Below are 9,235 nucleotides of genomic sequence, written 5' to 3'. Positions count from 1 at the left end.
TGTTACCCAGGCTGGAGTGCAATGGCGCGATCTCGGCTCACCGCAACCTCCGCCTCCCGGGTTCAGGCAATTCTCCTGCCTCAGCCTCCTGAGTAGCTGGGATTACAGGCACGCGCCACTATGCCCAGCTAATTTTTTGTAGTTTTAGTAGAGACGGGGTTTCACCATGTTGACCAGGATGGTCTCGATCTCTTGACCTCGTGATCCACACGCCTTGGCCTCCCAAAGTGCTGGGATTACAGGCGTGAGCCACCGCGCCTGGCCCATGTGTTCTTTTTTTACAATCTTATTAAAGTATAACTGGCATACAATAAGCTACATCTTTCACTCTGTGTAATTACTTTGAGATTCATCTATGTTGTGCATATCAATGGTTCACTCCTTTCCATTGCTGAATTATATTGTGTTGGACTGAAATATGCTTGTCCACTTGTTCAAGGACATCTGGATTGTTCCCAGCTTTCGGCTATTAGAAATAAAATTGCTGTTAACGTTGGTGCACAAGTCCTTATGGGACATATGCTTTTATTTCTTTTGGGTAAATACCTAGATTGACACATATAGTAGTGAATGCCTAACTTTTCAAGTTATGAAACTGTTTTCAAAAGTGTTGTGCCATTTTCATTCCCATTAGCAGTGCATGAGCGCTCCAGTTACTCCATATCCTTCCCAACACTTGTCGTCTGTCTTTTTGATTATCGCCATCATGCTGGTGTCAACTCACCATGATTTAAACTTGAATTCTCCTGCCTCAGCTTCCCGAGTAGCTGGGATTACAGGCATGCTCCACCATGCCCAACTAATTTTGTATTTTTAGTAGAGACGGGGTTTCTCCATGTTGGTCAGGCTGGTCTTGACCTCCCGACCTCAGGTGATCCGCCCACCTCAGCCTCCCAAAGTGCTGGGATTACAGGCATGAGCCACTGCACCCAGCCTATGCCTTTGTTTTTAACCCATATGCCTTGGTTATTTCTTTTTCTTTCATTAATACATTTAAGAATTAGAAATATAATTATATAATTACTCATAAGTAATCCTAGATCTAGATATTTAGAGATATTTATATACTCAGTATAACCTTTTAATTTTGCTAATGCTTCTCGGGTTGCCAGGTGTGAACCTAGTGACGCTAAGGCAAGACACTCCAAGCTCTCTGTCATGCCTGCCTAAGGGCTGCTGGAGGGTGCCTTGGCTGCGCGGCAGCGGCAGCGCCAGTGCTGGGAAAGCACCCACTGTTTAGCCAGCTGTGGAAGGAGACGTCCGAAATGTCTCCTTCCCTGGAGGAGTTAGGAGACTCTGCTCCCCCAAGCTCTTGTGCTAGGCCTTCCAGCTGTCAGGGAGGCCTGCAGACAACCGAGGGCTTAATTGCCTCTATGCGATGCTGTGCTTCAGTGGTCATGTTCCATGTCTACTTTCATGTTCCACTTCTGCACTTGGTTCCTCTTTTTCTTAGAATATAGAATCAGTAATAGTAACATAAATCTTAATGTCTTTTTTTTTTTTTTTTTGACAACTATGGAAAAGTGCTGACGCACTATGCTCCTTCCTTCACCTTGGCTACTTGAAAGTCGCGGGCCCCTGTCTCCAAGACATGTGATTTACCTGACCTTATCACTGACCATCAACGACTGGCCCTACCTACCTTGTCCCCTGCTTTGTATGCAATAAAAGTCAGAGTGACCAGGCACTCAGGGCCACTGCAGGACTCCACGGTTTGGTTGGCTGTGGACCCCTGAGCCCAAACTCTCTTTCCCTTGATCTCAGTGTCTTGTGTCTTTATTTCCACAGTTTCTCATCTCTGCACCAGTAGAGAGGGGCTCACAGGACCCTGTAGGGCTGGACCCTACAATAACCTATGTTATAATGATGAATAGAAGTGATAGAATGGGTATACTTGCACTGTTCTTAAGTGAAAAGCATTCAGTCTTTCATCATTAGGTGGGGTGTTAACTGCAGGCATTTCATAGCTGCCCTTTATGTGGTTGAAATTTCTTCTTTTCTTAGCTAAATTTTTTCATCATGAATAGATGTTGAATTTTTGTCATATGCTTTTCTGCATGTATTGAAGTGACTATATGGTGCTTTTTTTAAATGTATTAATATGGTGAATTACATGGGTTGATTTTCAAACATTAAACCAAACTTGCATTCTTGAGATAAACGTTTTATTTGGTAAAATTTATAAACAGTGCTTCTCACTATGTTCACAGGGGTCATGATATGTAGATTTTCTTTTCTAGTAATATCTTTGGTTTTGGTATCAAGGTAATGCTGGCTTCATAGATTGAGTTGCAACATGGTTTTTTGTTTGTTTGTTTTGAGACAGGGTCTCACTCTGTTGCCCAGACTAGAGTGCAGTGGTGCAGTATCAGCTCACTGCAGGCTTGATTTCCTAGGTTCAAGTGATCCTCTTGCCTCACCCTACTGGTAGCTGGGACCACAGGTGTGTGCCACCACACCCAGCTTTTTTTTTTTTTTTTTTTTTAAGTTTTTATAGGGACAGCATCTCACTATGTTGACCAGGCTAGTCTTGAACTCCTGGCCTCAATTCTCCCATCTCAGCCTCTCAGAATGCTAGGATTACAAGCATGAGCTGCTGCACCCAACATGGATAGCAAAGTGTTTTATCCTCTTTGCTTTTCTTGAAGTTTTGTATAGAATTGATATTCTTTTTGATTTTAATATCTGGTAGAATTAACCAGAGAAGCTGTCTTGGATTGATGTGTTCTGAGTTTTGTTTGTTTTGTGGGGAGGTTTCTAACTATAATAGCTTTATTATTTATTATTTAGTATCTTTAATAACTATTGAGCTATTCAGGTAATCTGTGTCTTTTTGAGTGATCTCTGGAAGATGGTTTCTTTCAAAGAATTTGTCCATTTTATCTAAGTTGTCAGATATCTTGCCAAAATAGTTGGTTGTAATATTTTCTTATACTTTTAATACCTACAACTTCTATATTAGTAACCCCTCTCATTTCTATAATTAATAATTTGTATCATATCTATTTTTCTTGATGAATCCAGCTAAAAGTTTATCACTCGTTGATCTCAAAAAAGCAGTTTTTTATTCCAATGATATTCTCTATTTTTTGTTTTTCTATTTACTCTACCTTCTTGAACATTTGAAATATATTTACAATAGCTGTTTTAATGTCCTTGACTAGTTTTATTATCTGTACCATTTTTGTTCTGTTTTCGTTGATTGATTTTTCTCCACAATATAAGATATATTTATATATCTATGCTTTTTTGCAGACATAGAGTACATACATTATGTATGTTCAAGTTAAAGAATAATAGCAAATTGAACAATGTTTACAACTCTAAACAACTTAACAAAAAGAATATTATCAATACCTTAAAGCTGTCCCTGATCATATCCCTGCCTTCATCCACTCAAAGGTAACTACTATCTTGAATTTTGTGTTAAACTTTTATTTATTTATTTTTGCTTAGGTATGCAATCCTAAAATAATATATTAATTTTAACATTTTTAGACCTTTGTCAAATAAAATAATTTTAGGCTTACTTGTTTCACTCAATATGTTTCTAAAATTCAGCCAGATAAACATGTATCTGTTCATCCATATTCTATCTTAAATGGTACTTCATTAAATGAATATTCAAAAAAAAATCTACTATTTGCGGACATGAGAGCTATTTCCAATTTTTCTTTTTGCTTGTTTGATCTCACTAGTACAAACAGTGTTTCTGTGACCATATTTGAATATATCTTTGGTGCACATATGCAAAAGTCTTTCTAAGATATATATCTTAGAGTGGTATTGCTGAGTTGAAAACTGTATGAATTTTCAACTTTACTAAATAACACTAAATTGTTTGCTGAAGTACTTGTACCAATTTACTCTTCAGTCAAAAGGGCTTAAGTGTTTCTATTGCTCTACATCTTCACCAATATTTGGTTTTGTCAGACTATATAGATTTGCCAGTCTGATAGAAAAAACTAGCAACTATGAAAGTCATTTGTTTTCCCCAAACATTTCCAGTTATCCCTGCTTCCAAGCACATGGTAGAAGGAATTGCACTTCCTAAATCCATGTGATGAGTGCGTTTGTTGTGACTTGCACTGAATTGTGAAGGAATGTGCCAATCCCTAGCTGGAGCAATTAATTGCTGATGCAAACACCTCCATAGTTTCCTTCCCTCTGGAAAGGAGGCCTACAACATCGGAGGTGACTGTTGTGCAACCCTGGGAACATGAATGACCATAATAAACAGGTGACTGACCTCAGTTCTCTGATGACCTTAAATGGACACTTAATGTGAGTGAGAAGTAAAATTTTGTTGGGAGGATTCTTGAGTGTTAGTGGCAACAGTATTACCTAGCATATGATGACATACAGAATATTTCATTGTGGTTTTAACTTGCTTTTTCCTGCTTACTAATGAGACTGCACATCTTTTTAATGTTTTGTCTGGACATTTTTTATTTCATAAAATGTCGGTTTATTTATTTATTTAAACCATCTTTCAATGGGTTTGTCTTGTCTTACTGATTTATATAAGTTCTGTAGACATTTTGGATTCTCATCTTTTCTCAGTTTTGTTTCAATACCATTACACAGTGTATGGTTTTCCTTTTAATGGTTCTTAAACAAAACTTTTTAACTTAGAAAATTTTGAGCATACAAAAGTAGAGAGAATATAATAGGCCTCCATGTAGCCATACCCAACTTCTATAATTATGGATTCATAGTCAATCTTTTTGCATCTATAATCTCTACCCATTCCTCCCATCCTCAGATTATTTTGAAGAAAATGCCAGACATTATATAGTTTCATCTGTGTATTTCTAAAGATAAGAACTCTTTGCAATTTGGGGGCCTAGTGTTATGTAAGGGTCTCTGTTCCAATCCCCCAACCTGTATAGGCTGAGGGCTTTCCCTCTTCCCCCTCAAACCTCAGCTGTAGGCTTCCAGGGAGAGTTTGTGTCTCAGCTAATCAGATGACTAAACACACTTAAAAACTATTTTTCCATTATATTATGCTAAAAACACTAGAAATAAATTAGTTTTACGTGCACTCATGTTGCTTAGACAAGTACTAGTAAGTATGTATTATGTGTGCATAATTTTTACATGTGTGTGTTTACCACTATCCATTTAATCTATAAGCTTCTATTTCTATTCACCAAGGTTTAAGTAATACCCAGCCCAATGTGATTCAGAAGTAAATGCATAATAAACTCTATCTGATGAAAGTGAAAGTCCTGTGATTATTCAGGCATCATGAGGAAAATGAACTCAAATTGTGGCTTGATTTTCATAGGCAATTCTAATGGCTGTATAAGAAATTTATCTCACATGGAATAAAACATGGAATTTTCCCTGTTTTATTCATTTCAGTTTTCTTTCTTTCATACTTATTCTAGGTAGTCTATGCATTGAATGTTCAGTAATGTTTTTGAAAGGTATGTAACTCAACATACATGGTTGTACTATGAATAAATGCACTAAACTGATATTACCATTATAGAAGATTCTGAGAAGAACATTCAATTATTCAGTCCCTTAAAATATATCATTTTATTGACTTGCTTCTTCTAAGGCATTCATATACAGTGTGCTCTGTCTTTTAGAGTTTAACAATTCCATTTTCATACCTCTCTAAACACATCATTTTAATTGTTATTTTTAAAAACATACCACTAGTGATTTCTATACTATCTTGTCTTTTCATAAATGTCTATATTCAATATTGTTATGTTAATTAAAAGTAAATACAACTGTTTTGTTATTGTTATATTAACTTTCACTTAAACAAGGGAAAAGAAAGATTAAGTAGCTGACAGTGTACTGAAGAGTAGCTGTTAGAGACAGACTGCTTGTTCCTGGTACTACAAGGAAAAAATAGCATTCAGACAAAAAGTTTTCTCAGCAAGCCAATTTTACTTTCTACAGAAAGGGTACTGCTCCTCAGCCACCTTGCCATGAGAGTACAATGAACAACGGAAAGGCAGACATCTTTATTCCTTACATATTGGGTCCTTAAGGCTGTGTCTGATCTCCGCTGGCTGGAGCCAGACCTCACAATCTAAAACTAAACCTGACTGGCTGACAACTTGAAACTTTTCTGAATAGGTAAAGGCAATGGAGAACAAAAGGAAAAGAGGAAATCCAAATAAGGTAGGGAGAGGAAGTTGCTTGTGAAAGGACTTAGAAAAGTAGTAACATAAACATCTTGGTTAAAGTACAAGGACATAGCTCTGGGCAGCAGGGTGGTGATAGTGGCAGTGAGGGGCTCACTGAGGTGCTCAGATTCTTGTAGCTGTGCCAGGATTTAACCACCACCATGTCAAGCAAAAGAGCAAAGACCAAGACCACCCAGAAGCGCCCCCAGCACACAACATCCAATGTGTTTGCTATGTTTGACCAGTCATGGATTCAGGAGTTCAAAGAGGCCTTTAATGTGATTCATCAGAACAGAGATGGTTTCATTAATGAGGAAGATTTTCATGATACGCTTGCTTCATTGGGGAAGAATCCCAACTCATGGATGCCATGATGAATGAGGCTTCAGCCCCCATCAATTTCACCATATTCCTCACCATGTTTGGTGAGAAGTTAAATGGCACAGATCCTGAAGATGTCATCAGAAATGTTTTTGCTTGCTTTGATGAAGAAGCAACTGGCACTATTCAGGAAGATTACCTGAGAGAGCTGCTGACAACTCGGTTTACAAATGAGGATCAGTTTATGAATGAGGAAGTGGATAATCTGTACAGAGAAACACCTGTTGAACGAAAGGTGAATTTCAATTACATCGAGTTCACACGCATCCTGAAACAGTGGAGCAAAAGACAAAGATGACTGAAAGAACTTCAAATTCTAGCCAAATGTTCCTTATTGCCACTTTGGGTATTTCTGAGATTTTCTCTTGCATGCCCTTAGCTTTACAGCTTTTGCATTTCCTGTTGTATTTATTGTCAGACATTTTTGGCACATGTATACTAAGACTGGATACAGGACTTTCTATTAATATCATTTTCAGAATAGAATATATCCCCTCCTCCCAATAACTTCGGTCTATAGAGAGTCAATATATTTTTTCAGAGAAAGTTAATTGCTCAATTTTTTTCTGAACCATAATTAAACTCAATGATAAAAAAGCATAATGACATAGAATGTACTATGTGACTGTGAGCACGTCCACCACAAATATCTTGGTTAAAGTACAAGGACATAAAATGCATTTATTCCCTCTTATCCAATAGCTACATAGGATAGGGCTTAACAGAGAGGTACAAGCAAAAAGGAAGAAGGCTTTGAAGAAAGTCTTTAAAATAAACTATTATTTCTAACATTTATTATTATTATTCTTTAACAAGAAGGGAAACTTTGAAGAGGAACTTTGTACCTTCTACAGCAGCTGAAAAGACCAAAACAGGGCCACTGGCTTTCCCCACCTATGCTCCTTTGGCTTCTGCCATTTCATGTCCTATGTATGGCTGCCATCATGTGCAGCTCTGTCATTTCTTCTCAGGGCCTGCTTGACACACTTGATCCAAAGAAGCTACTTCCTCCTTTCTGACCACTGTTTGCTCAGTCAGAGCTGGTGTGCCTATAGATCTTCACACCTTTATTCCAATGCTACCTGGCAGGGATAAGAGACACATATACATATATGTATGTGTGTGTGTGTGTGTGTGTGTGTAGGCAGGTTTTATATATATAGAAAACCTGTTATATATATGAATGTATAACCTGCACATATATATATATATATATATATATATATATATATATATATATATAAGTTACTGCTCCATTGTCAGGCTGGGGTGCAGTGGTGCCATCATAGCTCATTGCAGCCTTGAACTCCTGGGCTCAAACAATCCTCCTGGCTCTGCCTCCTAAAGCTTTGGAGTTCCAGGTGTGAGCACCAAGCCTGTGCATCCTTTTGATCCTTATATTTGGCTTTCTTGACAAATCCTATGCTCCCAGACTTCTAGCAGAAGCCCATTCTCCAGAGGTAAACTGCCAGGAATCCTATGGGGTGGAAGAGGATTCTCTGAGCTCTTAAACTTGGTCCTAAGGTGCTTCCTTGGCTACCTTATGTTTAACAATAGATTGCTAGTGATACTGATGAAACTCTTCATTTGTTTTAATATCTGACAAATTTCTTGCTAATCTTAATTACCAGAGCAGCTCTAGGGAACAGTGAATCTTCAAACACGAGATTTTAATATGCTTTCCTTTACATCAGTGTTCCTTTTTTCTATACCTCTAATAAAACATTTGTTCCATTTGATGCCAAAGATTTGCCCTTTGTTTAATTAATTTAGCACACTGCACATGTTAGATTTTCTCCCATTATTCATATTTTCTCCAGTTGTTCATCTAGGGACTAATTTAAGTAATTTGTACATGTCCTTAGTTTAAAATGGGTTTTGTACATTCACTGAGTATTTTGAAGAAAAACCAACCATTACATGACAAATGTATGTCTTCTAGAATTTTTATTTCTAAACTCCATGGAACATTTCTATGTGACTTTCTGTAATATCGAATCTCAGGCAAAAATGACTTACTGTATTAGTCTGTTTTTACACTGCTGATAAAGACATACCCCAGACTGGGCAATTTACAAAGAGGTTTAATTGGACTTACAAGTCCATATGGCTAGGGGAGGGAGGCTCACAGTCATGGTGGAAGGCACGGAGGAGCAAGTCACACCTTCTGTGGATGGCGGCAGGTAAAGAGAGCCTGTGCAGGAAAACATCCCCCTATAGTAACCATCAGATTTTGTGAGACTTACTCACTATCATAAGAACAGCATGGAAAAGGCCTGCCCCCATGATTCAGTTACCTCCCACGGGGTCCCTCCCACAACACATGAGAATTCAAGATGAGATTTGTGTGAGGACACAGCCAAACCATATCACTTGTACTGCTCTATGACTCAGCTGATTCATTTCAAAATGACTGTTTCCGAGACGTGTCAATCGAGATGGAAGGTGCTGGGCATAATGAACTGCCGGTTTCCCCCCCAGTTCTGACTCTTGCCTGCAGAGCCCTATCATTGCTTACGTACCCAGAAACCCCAAAGCGCTTTGGAGCACCCAAGGGATTTCACAGGTCTATAAAAAAGAACAACCTGTAAATTGGGCTTGGTGATTCTGCGGGGATATAAACCAACATAATACGTAATGGAATAAACTACAGCATTAGCCAGTTCAGAGCCCTTAACCTGAGCTTGTTAGAAGAACCACCA

At 38.1% G+C, this 9,235-nt stretch overlaps 1 pseudogene; it reads left to right on the top strand.

Moving 5' to 3' along the window:
* Positions 1 to 6,254: 6,254 nt before the first annotated feature.
* Positions 6,255 to 6,965, top strand: LOC116557222 (annotated as a pseudogene).
* Positions 6,966 to 9,235: the final 2,270 nt, after the last annotated feature.

Source organism: Sapajus apella, unplaced genomic scaffold (assembly GCF_009761245.1).
Source record: "Sapajus apella isolate SASKATOON/1434 unplaced genomic scaffold, GSC_monkey_1.0 scaffold19, whole genome shotgun sequence".
Lineage (NCBI taxonomy): Eukaryota > Metazoa > Chordata > Mammalia > Primates > Cebidae > Sapajus > Sapajus apella.
The sequence above is the reverse complement of the archived record's forward strand: the minus strand, read 5'-3'. Positions and strand labels throughout refer to the sequence as shown.